Genomic DNA, 20410 nt, shown 5'->3' on the forward strand with positions numbered 1-20410 from the left:
CATGGAACATGATAAATTTCTGGAAATTTTTTAGAATAGAATATTCAGCAAAAGTATGAAACCCTTGTTGAACATCAGAGGGGAGAATTTGGATTGAAGATCCCATTTTCCTCCACCAATCAGGGAACCAAACAGGGAACTGTTTTTCACAATTATGATGAAAGCTTATGAACCAAGAGTGATTATAATATCTCAATAAGAAAGCTCTGAACCAAGCATTCTTATAATCAATATAAAGAACGAATGGTGTACGCAATATATATATACAACCCCTACCAAAAGTATTTTCTGCGTCCGCCCCTGTCATGATTGAAAAGGTTAAAAGTTAAAATCAATTGTATATTATACCATATCGGTGAGAGGAATGTGTTAATGAGATTTTTTTGAGGCAATGTCTACATTTCTTATGTTCAATTTGTGTTGTTTTTTTATTAACCTAACTTCGCTCTAACTATGGAAAAGTCATCTGTGCAAATTGCATCCGATGCGAATTTCGTAAAATATGACATAAAGAAATAAAATGAGTAAAACATGAAAGACCAAAATTAAATGTGAATAAATTAAAGAGAACAAGATAAAAAGTGATTAATAAATTATAAGTCATTTTCATTTTAAATATAAGACTACTATTTTTATGGATGGTCGGAAATGGAGAGGTGTGACTATTTTTTGTAGACGAAGATAATATTTAATAAAATGGATGATCTGATAGTGAAGCTAAATTGGCCAAATGGGCTATGCAGGCCCAACCCATGCCCGTGAGGCCTAAATAATTCAATCACGAAACTTTGAAATTGTTATCCATTTAAAGCGAGTGAATATATTAGCGGAGTCAATATTAACTTTTAGACTCTAGATATGGATCCTTTTGTGTTTTATTAGCGTTGGTTATTTAGAATCTTAGAATTATACTTAGATATTATGTTTATAGATTTATTGGGATTGTCTTTGTTAATTTAGTACTATAATTCAGTCGTTAGTTCTCAATTATCGAATGATTGATTGTTGTAAAATTTGAGATGTTTTAGCATGTAGATATATTTATAGAGAAGTTATTTTTGGGTCTTATTAATGAATTTGTATAGTTATTGCTACATATAAACTATAGTATTTGAGTATAAATTGGTTTCTTTATATATTGAATTTCTGATTATATATTGTAGCCGGTAATTGGATTGGATTGACTTAATTTTATTGTTTTTTTTGGTCTTATTGTATATCAAGTGAATTTGTCGAGCCAAAATTTTCATCTTTCATTAAGGGTTCAGGCTTGTTTTTGAGTATTTATTTTGTTTTTATAAAATTTTATTTCTCTTTCGTAAATTTAGTGCTAATATTTAAGTTGGTGTACGCTTGTGATAGGTTGTGTACTGTGAAATTAAAGAACAATGTCTCAATAAAAAATATTTATATATTTATGGAATCTTATATATATGGTACCGCGCATATGCGCGGGTGGAAAACTAGTTACAAATAACAAAGAAAAACCAAATATGAAGAACCCAAACAAAGCTCCATAGCAATATAACATTATATATCTTTCCAAACAAGTAGTACGCTTGTGATAGGTTGTTTTTATAATAGTTACATTAAGACTCGTACTTCTAATCAACAACTTCAGAGTAAATCTAAACATAGAAGACTAAAGCTTAAGATTCTTTACACAAATCAACAACTAATAAACTAATACTATAGACTATAACAAAAGACAAGAAGGAAAATATGCAATACAGGGGGAATCGATCCATATCAATTGCCCCGCTGTCAGAAACCATCCAAGGGGGCGCATCGATATGTATTAATTCCGTACGCAGAGGATGCAATTCTGGCCATTCGTGAAAAACGCCGCTGTAGTCTGTGTTTGTGTAGGTGCTGGAGTTGGGAACGTAGCATCCGCAGTAACAAATACAGGGGTGGGAAGAACCAGGCTAATGAAGACTGCTTGGTGGAGGCCACTTGAGCAAAATGCTTCTGTGACATGGGCAGAGGGGGTGGAGGTAGAGGATTGGATGGAAGCATGATGGGAGCGGAAACGGCAGGATCTGCTGCTGCCAATCGTGGTCACTGATGCCGCTGTGGATGGATGGGTATTCTCTGGTTTTGGGAATTGTAAGCTGATGCCTTTTTGGATCAGGCCAGGCTGCGACCCTCTTTTCACTCCTGCAGAATGATATCAAACTTGGCATCTTGGGAGTCAAACCATGCATCCAGAGCATTGAACTTGAGGTAGATGTTGTCGAACTTGGCATTGACGCTCGAACCAACTACTCCAATCCATCAAGTTGAACCAATGGCTGGATAGAGCAGAAAAAATACAGAAAATGAATCTAGAAGGAAATGAAGAGTATAGAATGTAATTAACATAAACCGAATAATAGAGAAACAGAAACTAAACCTCTTGTGATGCCCTACGAACTACCATCCTAACCAAACCATTTTTCCAAGACACAAGTCTTTTAAAGAAGAGCTATGTGTATCAATTACATGAAGACTCTTACTTCTAATCAACAACTTTAGAGCAAATCTAAACCTAGAAGACTAATGACTCAAGACTCTTTAAATCTATCAACTAATAAAATAATAACAAAAGATAACTATGAGAATATCTGCAGGAAATACAGGGATCAAATCCCTAACAAAAACAAGAATGGTGCAAATTTGGTTCGAACAAAATTTTCCGATTGAAGAGGTCTTAATATGTGTATTCACCCCTTTCATCCGAATAGGCGATTGAAAACTTCGCCAGTTCACGGATATTTATGACAATACAGATCAAGAATTGAAGATAGAGTTGGATTTAAACAGATAGAGTTCTCATCATGGAAGATCTTAAAATATGTTTATCTTTGGATAAATAGTAACAGTAGAATTAGGTTATCTCTTTAAAAATTATTTAGGTTTATCTTTATCTTTCAAAGACGATAGGAGTTTAACAAGAGGATAAAGCTGACTCATTGAAATGAATGAGAGAAGAAAGATATTTTGGAGAGAAAAGATTGGATCTTATTTATTGATTATGAAAGCATACAAAGTACATCTTATATACTAAGCTAGCCGACTAACTACTCAACTAACTACATAACCGAAAGTAACTAACTCCAGCTATCACAACCAACTAAACCAACTAACTAACTCCAGCTGCATGAGAAGATGTTCGTGTATGGTCGACTGTATGGGAGCTTGCATGGTCTTGCATGAGTGTGAGTAGCTTTCTCGGATATAATCCTGATATAATTCTGATAGCCCCCCTCAAGATGGACTATATAGACTCTTGAAGTCCATCTTGATAAGTAAATTGTGAAAAGGGGCTGCGGCCAAAGAATTGGTGAAGATGTCGGCTAGTTGAATATTGTTGTGTACATGGACTGTTGTGATCACTCCTTCAAGCATCTTATCACGAACCGTGTGGCAATCGATTTCAATGTGTTTTGTACGCTCATGAAAAACAGGGTTAGAGCTGATGTAAACCGCAGCTTGGCTATCACAATACAAAGGAACCGGTTTCTTTATCTCTATTCCAAAATCTTTCAGCAAGGCAATGATCCACACTACTTCACATCAAGCAAGTGCCATAGATCTGTACTCAGCTTCAGCAGAGGATCTAGATACTGTGTGCTGCTTCTTGGATCTCCAAGAAGCAGTGAAGTACCAAGAAATAAGCAGAAACCAGATATAGAGCGTCTGGTGTCCGGGCATCCAGCCCAATCTGCATCAGAAAAGATGCTCAGTGAGAGATCAGCTTGGGCTGAGTAGAATAGGCCATGCCCTACTGTGCCTTTGAGATATTTGAGAACTCTCTCAGCAGCAACAAGGTGATCTGAGCAAGGTTTAGAGAGGAATTGGCTTAGCTTGTTAACAGCAAATGTGATGTCTGGGCGTGTGATGCAGAGATATATAAGTCTTCCAACTAGTCTTCTATAAATTGTTGGGTCTTCGAGTGGAGGCCCTGCATCAACTTGTAATTGCTTGATAGAATCCTATAGGAGTAGAGGCAGGCTTGCAACCGAGTAATCCAGCATCAGAGACCAGATCTAATGCATATTTGTGCTGAGAGATAAAAATTCCAGATTTGTTCCTAGCAATTTCAATGCCAAGGAAATATTTCGGATAGCCCAAGTCCTTGAATTTGAAGTGCTCAGCAAGGAAAATCTTAAACTCAGAGATAATGTTGTCATCACTACTAGCCACAAGTATGTCATCTACGTAAATGACAACACCAAAGTAGCTACCAAATGATCAATACTTGTAGAATAGAGAATGGTCTGAAGCTGACTGAGTTAAGCCGAAGCCTGAGAGAACTTGAGAGAACTTCAAGTACCATTGTCTGGAGGCTTGCTTGAGGCCGTAAAGGGACTTTTTCAGTCTACAAACAAGCTGTCCAGAGCCGGGAGGGGGGTCAGTGATGAGCAAACCAGGAGGCAATGTCATATAAATTTCTTCTTCTAAATCTCTATATAAGAATGCATTGTTGATATCCAAATGAGCTAAAGTCCAACCATTTATAGCAGCAAGAGATAGCATCAATTTAACTGTTGTGAGCTTAGCAACCGGTGAAAAGGTGTCATGATAATCAACACCAGCTTGTTGAGTGAATCCTTTGGCAACCAAACGTGCTTTAAACCTCTCCACAGTGGCATCAGCCTTAAATTTGATTTTATATACCCACTTGCAAGAGATGGAGACTTTACCCGGGGGTAGATAAGTGATAAGCCAAGTGTTATTTCTGATCAAAGCTTGCAGCTCTTCTTGCATAGCCGAAATCCACTCTTGGCTTTGAGAGGCTTTCTTATATGATGAAGGCTCAGAGAGTGTGGAGAGTAGAATGATGAATTTTTGGTAAGGCTGAGATAATTTTAATAGGGAGAAATAAGATGAGATGGGGTATTTCGAAGATGTGGTGACTGAATTACAGATGTAATCAGCAAGATGGGATGGAGGTTTAAGGTGTCTGCCAGATTTTGAAGTAGTAGACATGGGAGCTTGTTGAGGTATGAGAGGATCAGAAGAAGTATCAGGAGGTGAAGGAATCCGAGAAATGATAGAGTCAGTGGGAGTATGGAGTGAAGATGGGAAAACAGACTTGAGATTGAGAAGAGAGGAAATTCAGTCTCATGGAAAGATACATTTCTGCTGATAAAAATTTCATGAGTATCTAGGTCCATGACTTTATATCCTTTATAGCCTGATGGATATCCAATAAAGATGCACTTGATGGCTCTAGGAGAGAACTTGTTTTTGCTCTTATCCAAGGTGGATGCAAAACAAAGACATCCAAAGGTTTTCAGATTTGAGTAGGATGGAGCTTTCTTGAATAGAGCTTGGAAAGGGGTTATGTTTTCTGGAAGGACAAAAGATGGTGTTCTGTTGATAAGAAAAGATGCTGTCAAAATGCATTCCCCCCCCCCAAAATGAAATAGATAAGTGGGATTGAAAAAGAAGGCTGCGGGCTACATTAAGGAGATGTTGCTGTTTCCTTTCAACCCGTGCATTTTGTTGTGGAGTTTCCACACAAGAATGCTGAGCAATAGTCCCATATGATGAGAGGAGAGAATGGAGATTGAATTCAGGGGCATTGTCACTCCTCATAGACTTTTATTTTCTTGGAAAATTGAGTATTGACAGTGGCAAAAAAATGAGTGAGAACTGATTGTACTTCAGATTTGTGGATGAGAAGAAAGGTCCAAACAAATCGTGAGAAGTCATCCACTATGGTTAAGAAATACTTAAAACCATCATGTGTAGGTGTGGAAAAGGGGCCCGATATATCACAGTGGATCATATCAAAAATTTCAGAAGAAGTGTATGTTGAGGCAGGAAATGGAAGCTTCTTTTGTTTGGCAATGGGGCATATTTGACAAGTAGTGAACTGAGAGTTTGAGGGAGACAGTATGGTGGATAAAAGTTTCAATTTATTGAATGAGGGATGACCTAAACGTTGATGCCATAGGTCAAGGCTTACAGTTGAATGTACAGAAGCAGAATTGAAAGAATGTGTTACATTTGAACTTGAACAAGGCTGAGATGCTTTTGAAATATCAAAGATGTATAGGTTCCCAACTCGATTACCCCTCCCAATCACTGTCCCCAGTGAAGCTTCCTGAATTTGGAAGGCATTATCAGTAAAGATGACAGTGCAAGTTGATGTTTGAGTGAGAGCGCTTACTGATATCAGATTAAAGGAGAATGATGGTACATGAAGAACTGAAGTGAGAGTAATGAGAGGAGTGAGTTGTATAGTACCTAGATGGGTAACTGGAGCTGTATTACCATTTGGGAGATTGACTGAAGCATTTGAAATAGGTGCGGCAGAAGTGAAGAGAGATTGATCATAGCATACATGGTGAGTAGCACATGTATCTAGAATCCAAGTATGTGAACTGGAACATGAAGAGGTAGAATTTATGAAAGGAGTAAAGGAAACAGTACCGGAGAAGTTGCTGGATGATGAAGCTTGAGGTGAGGGTTGAGTAGATAGGTCATTGGCTGAGGTATTTGCTGGTGTGGAGAGATTGTGGAGTTTTTGACTTTGCAAGAGACTGATAAGTTGTTGAGCTGTTGATACTGATCAAAACTTGGCAAATTAGCAGTGTCTTCAACATGATTAATAGACCTCTGCTGATGAGAGTTTGGATTTCCAGCAAAACCAGAAGCATGTGAAGGAAAACCAGCAAATTGTGGAGGTTTGCCTCTGCCTCGGCCAAAACCTGGTGGAAAGCCATGGAGAATAAAGCATTTTTCAACCGGATGATTTGTTTTTCCACAGTGAGAACATAAGAATTTGTTCAATCCTCTGCCAAATGAAGAGGCTGCATTAGCATAAGGTAATTCACTAGCGGTTGGAATTGGAGAAGAGTTAGTAGATAGAGCATTTCCATTAATGAGTCTCTGTCTTTCTTCCTGAATTACCAAAGAAAACGCTTTTGATAATGAAGGAAGAGGAATCATTGAGAGTATATGAGATCTTATCTGAGAGAATGAAGGATTCAGTCCAATGAGAAATTGCATTGTGCAATCGTTCTCCTGAAACTGATTCCACTTCGAAGCACTATCACAGGTGCATCGGGCGCAGGTGCACCATGAAATCGGTTGCGAGCTCTTGAATTCATCCCAAACTATGCGTAGATTGGTGAAGTATGTATTGACATCCGATGATCCTTGAGATAGAGACATGAGTTGTTGTTTGAGCTGGTAGATTCGAGCTGAATCTCCTATGGAGAATCGTTCCTTCAAATCGAACTAGATAGCATATGCATCGTCCAGATACATGATGCTCGAAGAAATTTGTTGAGATAACGAGTTGCGTAGCCATGAGATCACCATACTATTGCATCGAATCCATGGTTGATATAGGAGATCATCACGAGCAGGACGAAGGATGGATCCATCAACAAAAACGAGCATGTTTTTAGCAAGGAGAGCAGTGGTGAACGATCTGCTCCACGTAGCATAGTTTGATCCAGTGAGCTGTTGAGGAACGAGATTAATTCCAGGGTTGTCACTCGGATGAAGGAAGTAAGGACTGGATGTGTCCTCGGTTGGAAGTTGAGCCACACGATTTCGATTAGCCATTGAAAAAATCAGAGAGAGATCTGAGATTGAGTAGATCAGAGAAGAAAAGGATCGGAAATTTGAAGATTTGAAGATATGAAGATTTGAAGATTTGAAGATATGAAGGAAAGGAGGCGGAAGCATTTTTGTCACTGATACCATAACAAGAGGATAAAGCTGACTCGATTGAAATGAATGAGAGAAGAAAGATATTTTGGAGAGAAAAGATTGGATCTTATTTATTGATTATGAAAGCATACAAAGTACATCTTATATACTAAGCTAGCCGACTAACTACTCAACTAACTACATAACCGAAAGTAACTAACTCCAGCTGTCACAACCAACTAACTAACTCCAGCTGCATGAGAAGATGTTCGCGTATGGTCGACTGTATGGGAGCTTGCATGGTCTTGCATGAGTGTGAGTAGTTTTCTCGGATATAATCCTGATATAATTCTGATAGAGTTTTTAGTACGAACCCCTTGAGTTTTCAGAGGGAGAGGTCACGTCTGGAAATTTAATTAGCATTGGCATTTGGAAATTTAATTAGCATTGGCCAAGGACGCCCTTGTAAGAAGGGAATTCTTTGATCATTTATCATTCCTTTCCTATCAGTTTTCTGCAATAGGGTCATTTAGTTATTTTGTCATACATCTGGTGTGCTATTGTCTTTTTGTCTAGAGACAGTTTATTCAATGATCTATCGAGCAGTTAAGTCTTGGAGAAATAAAGCGAATGGAAACATATCACACTTTGTTAATGGAATGGAAAGTACGATTGAAATAAAAGATTACTCCTTCAAATGAAGGCCCTCTTTCTTCATGGAAAGCCTCGGTCGTTCAATATATAAGATATTCTCTCCCCTCAACAAACATTCAAGCACAAATATATAATATCCTCCTACATAACAGCATAAAGGAAATCATAAAGGAGTCTCCTCCACTTACTTTTGTAACCGCAAGTAACAGCTGCTGATATTAATGTGTATCAGTTAGGGCGGACCACTCCCCAGTCCACCCTAACATCATCAAGAATCATACTGTAAATAATTTTTTAGCAGAATAATTTCTTTGACTTATCCTATTTCCCAACACTTCAAAAATAATGTCATAGCTGACATTCCAAACTCTAAGACCCTGAAGAAAGAGGATATTCAGTCATAAATGTTTCTTTAGTTAATTTTTAGTTGGTGTAACTTCTCTAAGGTATGCTCTGAGAGGAAACTGGGCGCTCACCCCGCGAATCAGGCAGAAATATAAAATAAACTAATTTGAAACCCTAATTTTTCAATCCACCGTTACCAGGATTTCCAACTGGCCACCACCTAGAGTTTGGATACAGCCAGCCACCTGCCCGTCGATTTTGGGAGGGATCACCGCCGCTCGAGTATCATGGGAAGAAGTAATTTGAGAGGCGCCTTCTGGAACAGCACTGAAGGAGTAGGGTTAGATTAGCTTTGTTCTAAAACAATGGGTTGAGCTAAAACGTGGGCCTGGTCTAGGGATAAAATCTATTTCGGAGACAAAATTAGGGAGCCCAGAATATAGCCCCAGCAACACCCTTCCGACCCAGAACCCCAGCTCCCCCCCAATTTCGCATGCCACTGCTACCTCTGGCAATTTTCACCCGCCCCACACCCCAGTAGCACATTTAACAACACTGGGCCCATCTCATCTTTTTTACTTGTTTTGGAGGTGGTGGTGCAATACACACACATATAACTTCTAACAAAACCTCAACATAGCAATCAGACCTAAAAACATATTAAAAACTCTTCCGCCAAGAGAGTATATATGAAGGAAGGTAATTAAGCACCTGGTCTATATCCTCACAAATAGCAAGCTCCTCATGACCATAAGGATATCTATCAAATAAGAATGAGTTAGTGGAAGGAAAAGATCAATCACAAAACTACATGATGAAATATGAAGAATCCTTACAGTAAGCCAAAATTAGAATACAGTTTCCTACGATAAGCTCAGTGCCAATGCTGGAGAAAGAAACATGAGAGGGACTCAAAGTATTTTACTTAAACTCTTTTACTAGAAATTTTTCATGGGAGTTGAACCTGTTTATAGTGATATTGACTGCTCTTCTATCAGCCTCAAACGCCAGGAGGTCAGACATAATCTCTGCAGTGGCCCCACCGAGTTTCTAATGCAGATATTGAAATTATAAAAAAATACAAAAGCAGGTTAAAAATATAGAAAAGGAGGATGTTTCAAACACTGTAAATGGGCACGCACTTGGCAAAACCTGTAGAAATCCTCGAGGTATGCCTTGTAAAGTGTATTCCTCATGATTTCTATATTCATGTTATCCAAATCCTACAAAAGAATCCAAATAAGAGACAAGTTCAAACTTCAAACACCTGAAATACATATCTGCAGTGTTCATGTATTTTGGCACATAAATTTATTCATTAATAAGAAATATGACGATGATGTTGAGTAGTACTCCATCCATTCAACTTAGTTGGGGCGTTTCTTTTGAGAATAGAGATTAAGAAATTGATTAAATGGAATAAATGAAGGTAAAATAGAATAAGAGAGAAAATAATGTAGGAGAGATAAAAAGAGAGAGTAAGTAGGAGATAGAATAAAGTAAGAGTGATTAGATGATATATTTTTTTCAATAAAAGGATATACCGCAACCGAATTGGGACATACAAAAAAGGAATATGACTCAACTAAGTTGGGACGGAGGGAGTAGTAGATAAGAGCATCTCCAAAAGGAAAGAGGTAAATTGAGAAGGTATATATTTCTCATTTACTTATTCAGAAGGGAAAAAAACCTTCTTAAAAAGTCTTCTCTCCGTCCCAACTAAGTTGAATCGTATTCCTTTTTGGGATGTCCCAACTAAGTTGAGTCATTTCCTTTTTTTACAAAAACCAAAGCATTCAATCACTCTTACTTTGTTCCATCACCTACTTTAATCGCTCTTTATCTCTCCTATTTCATCCATCTCTCCTATCTTTCAACACAATTTCTTAATCTCCGTGACCAAAAGCTTTACCTAAACTTAGTTGGGATGGAGGAAGTCGTAAATTCCAAGGGAAGAAGGTAACCCGAAAAAGGTAAGCAAAGATAACTAGTATATATACTTTTGTCACTATATTTACTTTTGTCAGAGAAGAGGTTAATATGCCTCTTCAAAATTGAAAAAGGCACAAACCTTCTCAAATAATTTTCCCACTAGAGAATGAGTTTCTTGAAAAAAAGGTAAATATGGTAGTTATTGCTCTTTACCTTTGCATTTATCTCATACCTTAGAGTAGTTCTAAGTGCAGTGTTAAAGTCAAACCAGAATCAGTTTTTGTATGGACACAATAATCCGAGTTTTGGAAAATTAAAGATGGGGGAGGCAGCAATTAGTCAAGACCTCAGAAGTTATGCACTCAGAGAAGTATGGAGCCAATGGTGTGTCGACAAGCACAAGTCTGCATAGTTCTCTCATGTTCTGAGCTACAGCCAGAGTGGCAATGCTGTAGAAACAAATGGCTGAGTTATTTTGTGCAAAAATTCATATATGTATTCAGATGTTTGAATAGATATGTAACCTGTCAAACATTCCCAAAGGATGACATTTCTCTAACAGTTCTTGTACATCTCTTTCATGCAAAGTTCCAGTGACGATTAGCACAACATTGTCAATCATGTGACCGTATCTACATAAGAGCCAAACGATTCAGGTCAACAATGATTTTCTGTTTCCTTTCTTTTGGTAGTGTAAAGCAGATATCACAAGTATCATAAAGCTTGGGAAGAGAGTAAATTCACACATGCATCAATAGAACGTAGAAATTCTCTAGAAATCATTTTAGTATTACAAGACTCATGGTTTAAAAAATAGGTAAATAACATAAATGGGGTATCTGATTATCAACCAAGGAAACAAAATAAGCATGTCTCATGCTGTCATAGACACCAAAAAATAGCTGGCTCTTATTAAACACTTCATATAATTTTAAAGCACTAGGAACTTTTGAAACGGCACGGGTTTTAAATTGGGAAAGTAAGAGAGAGATAAAAAGAAAAGTGTGATAGTGGAAAATGGGTCCCAACTCATTGGAAGGAAATAAATTTCATAAAAAAGGAAAGTTTCTATTTTTAGGGGAAGGACCAAAAAGGAAAGAATTTCTATTTTTAGGGGACAGATAGAGTATAAGATTATAACATTCACAAATTCACATACTAAAGATATGTACAATACGCATGCACATCTTAAAAGATGACAAACTACAAATCTGGAAATGGCTTTGCTTTCACCTTGACCAGAAAGAATCCCGTCACTTTGGGAGATCTGCCACTTTCTTCTTCTCCCAGAATATAAATAGCAGTCCCATTTTTAAAAGCGAAAACAAATAAATGAATACACTAACTTGTTTGATCAACTTGCATAAACATTTAAACCTTAACTCCCCTTTACAAAAAATAAACCACTTAAAATGAGACTGAAATGGCACTGCTCATACAATCTATTCAAAGTAATGTGATGGGATAATTCATAATGGTATCCATTAAATTGATCAAATTGAGTTTAAATTAATTCTATGGAAGAGATATATACATACGTTATGTACTCTAGAAAAGTTGACAGTGGTTCAGTAGCTTGAGTTAGCATGTGCTTATACTCGTCAACCAGTTTAAGGGTGCATTTCTCCACTATCATTGTTGTGTGCAACGGAGAGGGCTCTGCATTCCATAAGACAACCATAAAGAGTTGAAGCATAAAAGGATGAGATAACCACCATACGACAAAAAATAAAGTGTACCAAATTAAAAAACATGTTTGACTTTGTTAATGAAATGAGCAAATCTCCACTTCAGAGACCAACTACTTTGTATGCAGCATTTGGCAACAAACACCAAGAAGAATCAGGCAAGTATCTTACTGAGTACAAGAACGAGAAAGTTCTTTTAAGGTCAAGGAGAATTAATCATAGGCTTGTAAAAAAAGTATTAGTACTATTTGATAAGAATAACAAATAAAATAAAATCTTCAGTCCATAAGATAAAGCCTGGAAATGCTCACGGCTATGACTCGATAAGCAAAACTAGCAAGAGTCACTTCATTAACGAAAATTATGAACGTAAACTTGATCAACTACTTGATCAAGGAAACATTCCTAAAAAACGAAATAATTCATTTTTCCGGTCCAATTTCCCACAAAAGCAAAATCAGGGACTAAATCGAAGAGAATTAAACTCAAATTAACCACCAAACAACGAACTTGATCAAAATCCTAACATTAATATCGAAATCTGAAACCTGGTGGCTAACAATCGAAATATAAATTTAGTGAATCGACTAACCGTTTTGGAGGTAGGATCCATACTCGGTGGCGGAGAGATGCATTTTAATGTCGTCTAGGGTTTCACACTGGCATAAATTGTTGTAATCAGCGGCGGTAAGGAGGCCGGATCGGTGGCCCCGGACGATGGCCTCGAGGTAACCGCCATGGATGTTGAAGGTAGGAGCTTCGAATCCGTACATTCTAGGATGCTACAGATTTGAAGCGTGATCGCAATCGGTAAAAAAATAAAACCTTGTGATCGAAATTTGTAGAGGTGAATTAGTTTATGGGCTGCAATTAGTTGAGTACTCCCTCAGTCCCATTAAATATGAACATTTGGAAATCGGCACGGATTTTAACATAGTGTTATTTTGTGAGTTAATGAAAAGAGAGTAAAGTAAGAGAGATAAAAAAGTAGAGATAGAAATGTTTCCATTTTAGGAAACGTTTCAATTTTAATGGGACAAACTAAAAAGGAAAACGTTTCATTTATAATGGGACAGAGGGAGTATTTGATTTTGTTTTTTTAATAGCTCAATGCGCGGGTGACTATATTTATAGTAATCAAATGATTATGTATTCATGGAGTTGTTGTGATCAATATTGAACTAATTTTCTTGAATGAATTAAAAAATTAAATTAGGGTCGTTGGATTTAGTTTTTTTTATGAGATGTACCGATGTGTAAATTATTTTGTTCTTCATTATAAGTCCATTTTACTTCATTGTAGAAGGTTTATTACATCATTCCGGTACGTCATTGAAACTACAGTTTGTTTTTACTTACTGCTAGTAGGTTTTGAAATGATTCAACACATGCTTTATTCGAATTCATTGAACTGGGTTATTACATTATTCACTTTAAAAAATACAATTCATTCCAGTACGTTTATTACTTCATTCAAAACGTTATTACTTCATTGGACAACGTTTTTACTTCATTCCAGTACACTTCAAATGCTTCTACACATACTTCATTCAAATAGTTTATTACATCATTTCATGTGCTTATTATAATTAGGCTATCACTACATTTTGTTGTCAGCGCCGTGGCAGCGGTGATAGACATTGCAGAGAGAAAGAACGGTCCGCGATATACGTACTGTGATGAAGTAACAATCTTATTGGAATGAAGTACAAACCTACTAGAATGAATCTAGAATGAAGTTAAATCCTCCTAATATGTTATGACTTATTTGCCCTGGGCTGAAGTAAAATAGGCTCATGATGAAGGCGAAAATAATTTATACATTTGCGCATCTCATCCGTACAAGTGTGCTTGATCCTAGAAAAGATGCATATATAAAAAAAAGAGAAAAAGAAAAAAGAAAAAGAAATGAAGGTTGTGTAGAAAAAAAAAGAAATCAAAGGATTGGAAAAGTGAGTTAAAGTGACATAAATGTCAAAAATATCTTTGGTTTGAATAAAAAAGTTGAGTCTATTTTACTTTACTTGGAATTTTTATTTTTAGTCCCTTTTTAGCCAAAAAAATTCCTCACCTACCAAAGAGCCTACATTACAACAAAAAATAAAGACCTTTCGGAATTTTGATGCTTAATCACATCGAGTAGAGGAGAGATTAGACTTTGAGCAAGTCTATGGTAAACTTTGCATGATGTACGATTTGAGTGCTTATTCACATTGTCATATACACTTTGAGAGTGAGATATAAATACACTTCCCATCTTTGGAAGTTTGCCCACTTGTGAGTGCATGATTTTAAGGTGATATACGAGTTAGTAATGAAAGTGCATTAATAAGCTTTGCTGGATTTTGAGGCAATTACGACGACTATTCCTTATGCAACACGTGCTTCTATATTTGTTTCTTTTATGTCTTGTTTGAGGACAAACAAAGATGCAAGTTTGGGGCAGTTGATACACTCGGATTTTGCACTGTTTTAAGTGTCAAAGTTGCATTACATGTCCATAAATTGCATATTTTATCTATTTTGGTATGTTGACGTATTTTGTGAGAAATATGCAAATTAGAGCCTAAAAAGATAGCTAAAAGTCGAAGTTGGAAATCTAGAGCATTCGAGAAGCCCAACGGTCCGCTGCAACTCAGCCAGCGACCACTGGACGCCACCGACCGCTGAACAGATAGCGGTCCACTTCGGGAAAGTTGAGCTGAAAAGAGGAACAAGCCCAGTGACCGCTGGTGCAACGACCGCTCCGGAAGATCCAGTAGCTACGGGATGATTGCTAGCGACCGCTGATCAAGAGACAGAAGCTACCGAACACATTAAAGCGACCGCCGGAGAAAGTGCAGCGGCCCGCTGGGAAAGTCCGGCGCACAAATTTGACCTACTTTCTCTCCAAGATTTACCATACTGTGTTGAATAATTGTCATACTTATGGGGAAGGAAATTAAGGCTATAAATATCCCCTCAAGCTTCATCAATCAGAGCTTTTGTTGCATAATTCTAGAGCAAGAATATTTTGAGAGTTCTTCCATTGTTCATCAAGTTCGAGGTGTTTGAAGAAGAATTCTAGAGAAGATCAAGGTTACAAGATTCTACATTTGGGTTTTATCAATTTAGTTCTTATGTTTTCTTTGTTTTCCCTGCAAACTATGTTTTTAACTTATTCTATCATGTGTAACTAAACTCATAAAATCCTAGAGATGTGTTAGTAGCGACTTTGGTTATACAGTTCCTATTTATTTAATATTTGTTTTGTACATTACTTTGCTTCTATTCTAAGTGTTGGATTGCTTCACGTTTGAGTGACACATTCTGTGATGATCTATTGGCTTGCTACATAATTGTGAGAGGAGATTGGGAAGCTAGAAGAGCTTAGTTAACGTTTTTTTTACGTTACAAAGAGCTTTCCTTAAAACGGCACTGTTAATTGAGAGCGAGAACATAGTCTTAGGAGCTTGTAAGAGTTATTAATCAAGGATTGACAACTGATGCACATTTTATTAGCACTATAAATACCTGCAAGTATACAGAGAAGCAATAGTATCGCTAAAGGTTATTACCGGACTGTCTATCCTCTACTAAAACTCAATTACTATTTGGAAAACCGAAAGATTTTGGGATTTTTAAAACAAAGAACAATTTGAAAGCAATAAACAACTAATTGCAAATAAATCACGAAGATAAACGTATAGAGATAAGAGAATTCCAGGATGTGCGTTCACAGTATGGTTATACAAATTCCAACTACAACACCTTAGCACATTTATTACTTTAATAGAACGAGTCACCTAGCTTATGCTCATGCGATGCTGAAAGTGTTAGAGTTTAGTATACTGAAAACATCTTTCGAATGCTTGTATATGTAATAACTCTTTTATCCATTTGTTACCATTTTATGAAAAAGAATATTTTGTTACAATGTATTTGCTTAGGTATTGCTTATGTATTTATGAGATGTTGAAATGTGTCTTCCATTTAAATACATAGTTTAAGCAAAATGAGTCTAAGCCTTCTGCATAGTAGACGAGTTGTAAGCAACGTTCACAGTAGGTAACTTATCGGTTCTTGCTGAAGGAAAATTGTTTCACAACCTAGATAGGCTTTGAATACCTATCGTGAAAGGTTGAAACGTCAGTCCGAAAGTTTCCTTACCTAAGGAAATGAACGACGTCGGTGTGATATAGCACTGAAAGGATCAAATAGTGAGATAAGTCTTTCTTGGCTATTTACTAAAAGACGAGGTCTCGGTGATTGTCGTTTCTTAATCATTGTTGACATAACATTGAGCGTACGATATTAATTGAAAACTACTTTGACTTATCAAATGGTGAGGGAATTTCGTTCGTTGCCCAAGAATCCTGATAGATTGGGTAATGATCATTAATGTCTAAGTGGTGCTAGTATTGTTATTGCAATGAATCGTGTGCTGGGAGAGGCCAGTATGATAATATCCTCAAGAGGTGTTTAGAAAAAGGTTTTATTATTCAGAAAACTGGCCAGTTGGAATTTATTCCATGAATAATAAATAATGTTTCCAAACTAGACCACTCTTGGAAAAAGAAATTAATTAATAATAGTCAGATAGCAGACTTAATATTAATTAATGGATATTTATATCTTTAACACGGGAAATGATTTAATTAAAGAGGAAGTCCCGGAATACTCGTAATTTCGGTTTGGACGGGCAGTCAATATTATGTCTATAGTGGATGATAATAATATTTAAGTTTGGGCTAGAATTAAATTGCTTTTAATTTAATTAGTGAAAGCCTGAACTGTGGCCCAATCCAATCCTCCACAGATCCCTGGTCTGGCCCAAAATAATTAACTTATTATAAAAGGGAGAAGAAGAGAAGAAATATTAATTTTTTTGCGTAAAAAATTTGTTCTCTGCGATTTCTTCCGTAGAGATTTCTGTCTTCAAATTCTTCTCCAGCTGTGAGGGTTTGACAAGCTTTTCCCACACAAAGGTCAATTCCGAGTTAAAGGGAACAGATCAGAAGATCCGTGGTAGAGTCGATTGAAGAAGGAATTCGAATTCAATTGCTTGAATTCATACGGTAAATCGTTGTATTTAATTGCATATATATTCAGTATGATCTGTGATTATATGTTTATAAACATATTTCTAGTATTCAATCAGATAAAAGCATGTTTAGATGTAAATTTTTCAATCAAACTGAATAGATTTCTGCTGCAAAACCAACAATTGGTATCAGAGCCGGTTTTTAGGCTCTGATTGTTTGATTTACTACATGCTTTGATTATATGAATAGAATGTTTAATGTTTCGATGCATGTTTTAGTGTTCTTTTAAATTCTTTGTTGAATTGTTGAACTGTTGAACTGTGAACATTCGAAACATTCGAACTAGGGTTTTTCGGTCATGAGCAGCCGGCGTTTATGCCAGGGCTGATCGTGTCCTTAGAACAGCTCCTAAATTCGACCTTTGGATACTTGATTGTGTCCTACGGCTTCACATCCTATGGGCTGGACAGTCATTTGTCGAAGAGATCAAGGTCATGGATCCATGACCTAGCTGATTAGTATTCACGCAGAACAGTGGGAGGTGCCGTTTCACACATGTTCAGTTGACGGGAAGCAGGCGCCGATGGTCGACAAGTTTCGACCATGTTACGGGACTGGCTGGTCGAGGAGGAGGTTGGATCAATGTGAGTCGAAGGATGCCGCTGGCTGTTTTCATGCCGAGAGCAGCGCCGACGATTCCCATTGCGTGTGTCCGACAGAGCAATCTGCTGGTCGTGTTTTCCCGCAGAATGCAGTCTGTTGAGGCGACATGAGCAAACAATGGAGTCGATTGGTGGTCGGTGCTGCTGACCGAGTATTCTCGGTCGAGAGCAGTGTTTTATACTTAATTGTTCATTTAGTTGTCGGTCAAACCCCCTTGATGAAACCCTAGCCTATTTTCCTTGTTATATTTATGTCATGCCATGTTGTTTTTGTTTGTGTGATTGTTGCCTGATGCCTAGTTCGTCTGAGCTTGCTCCGTAAGGCTACATGGTTGTGTTGTGAAAACGAATTCGGGTCTGAGTAGGGCCGCAAACCCTATCAGGCTGTGTACACTGGTGGGATCGTGAGCCGTCCTTGCTAGTCGGCCGGTCTCGTGGGCGAATAGTGTGGCCACACTATCGTCGCACTGTGATATGATGATTGTGATTGATACATTGATGTGAAGTGGGGAGATAAATTGTCTGGCCAGACTTTGAAATATTTTTGTGTTCTCGTGATATCTTCTTAACTACACATAAAAACTCGAGATCACTGGTATGGATGACATAACTAATTATAAAATGTTTTCGGCATGAGCCCATTGAGTACAACAAGTACTCAGCCCTGCATATGTTTTCTTTATGTGCAGGTTGAGCGGGATGTTGCGGAGGATGTTGAGTTGGCCTAATAACTTAGGATGCATTGTGTCTTCATACATAGGCGTCATCCTTGACTCTCTTTGAACCTTATTTCCGCTGCTATACTTTTGAACTATGCCTCAAGACTTTATTATTTTTCGTATTGTGTTTGAGCATGTTTAGTTGTGTTAGACTTTAACCTTGTGTTTACCTTGTTACTCTAAAATGGTTTTTCCGTGGATTAAACCAAATGTTTTCTTTTAGAAGTTAATTGAATTTTAATATTTATTTTCTCCGCTTCTTCTTTTAAAAATAGCTGTCATAAGTCGTTTCTAATTAATAGTAAACTTATAACATTAAACTTCTTTAAACTAAAATATTTTCTTCCTTTAAGCTAATTGAGTTTTCATAAACTGTCATCCTTGTATGTTGTCGTTATTGTTGGTCACGATCGCCACGTTTGTAGTACCCCTAGTATGGGCGGTCGTGACAAAGTGGTATCAGAGCTTCGTTCTTTCGCTCTGGTCCGAGAGTCTTCTTTTACCTCAAGTCTAGATTAGTGAACCCTTATTGACTAGAAGTGTCACGAAGGCTCAATATCCAAAGCATCACACTCAACCAAGGAAAGTGAGGTATGTTTTAAGTTGTTGATGAAATGTGTGAACGATGTATAAAATTGACGATATGATGAGGATGTTTTGGGCAAAAGAATGCATGAGCATGTAATTACGTGATGATGTGATGTTATTTTCATGTTGAAATTCAATAATAAATGATATGATGACATACATATGTTGAATGTGAGCAGGATGATTTAAACGCGTGTATTATGGGTTAAAACAATATTGTGATAGTGTGAACATGTGGAATATGAGCATGAATTGAGAATATGATTTAAGCACGTGTTGTATGTTTGAATGTGATATTGTTATGGTATAATTATGTGAGACATGAGCAAGATTGGCCTGATGACTTAAGTATGTGCTATGTGTGTGAAAGTGTTATGACGTAAGCATGTGATTATGGGAAGATGGCGTGTTTTACCTGAAAGATGGAAATTAATGAGTTGTTTTGAGAATGTTGAAATTTTTTTGAGAAAAGATGAGTAATCTAAAAATGTTGTTTCAAACATATATGTGAAGTGCATGAGTGTTTTGTTTGGAATGCAAATGTGTTATGAGTTTTGCAATATTAATGACTAGTTGTTCTAGTGGGAAAAATATTTATGTTGTGGAAAGTTGTTGGAACTTTTTGAAAAAAAAATTAATTGATCAAATGTTGTGTTTATTAATTGTTCAAAAAAAATAAAAATAAAAAAAATTGAGTTTCGACAAAAAAAAATTTACTTCGTTTGGAAAATTGAGCTGTGGAAGTGTGATGTTATGTATGTTATGAGGTGTGAGGTATGATGTGTTATTCTATGGAATGTTTTATACGAATGATGAAAGTTGATGCGAAATTACGATTTAGTTTGAGTCAAAACTCTTACTTTAAAAGTGAGATGTGGAAAATTTTTAGGAAAGTGTGAAAGTGTAAAGAAATTTTGTTTCAAAAGTTTTGAATATAATGTGAAGTTCGAAAGTGTTTTGCTATGGGATGTGAAAATGTGGTATGTTTATCTTGAGGTATGAATGACGTAAATTGAAGTAGATGATGATCTATGAGATGATGAATTGTGTTATGAACTTAGAGTACCTAAAATATAAGCCTAGTTGACCGCGCGAATCGTAGTTCTAAGTTGAAAACTTAACAATTGCTTTTCCGAGCAATG

At 36.8% G+C, this 20410-nt stretch overlaps 1 pseudogene; it reads right to left on the reverse strand.

Annotated features, from left to right (window-relative positions):
- Window positions 1-1498: 1498 nt before the first annotated feature.
- Window positions 1499-13128, reverse strand: LOC121758005 (annotated as a pseudogene).
- Window positions 13129-20410: the final 7282 nt, after the last annotated feature.

Source organism: Salvia splendens, chromosome 12, assembly GCF_004379255.2.
Source record: "Salvia splendens isolate huo1 chromosome 12, SspV2, whole genome shotgun sequence".
Lineage (NCBI taxonomy): Eukaryota > Viridiplantae > Streptophyta > Magnoliopsida > Lamiales > Lamiaceae > Salvia > Salvia splendens.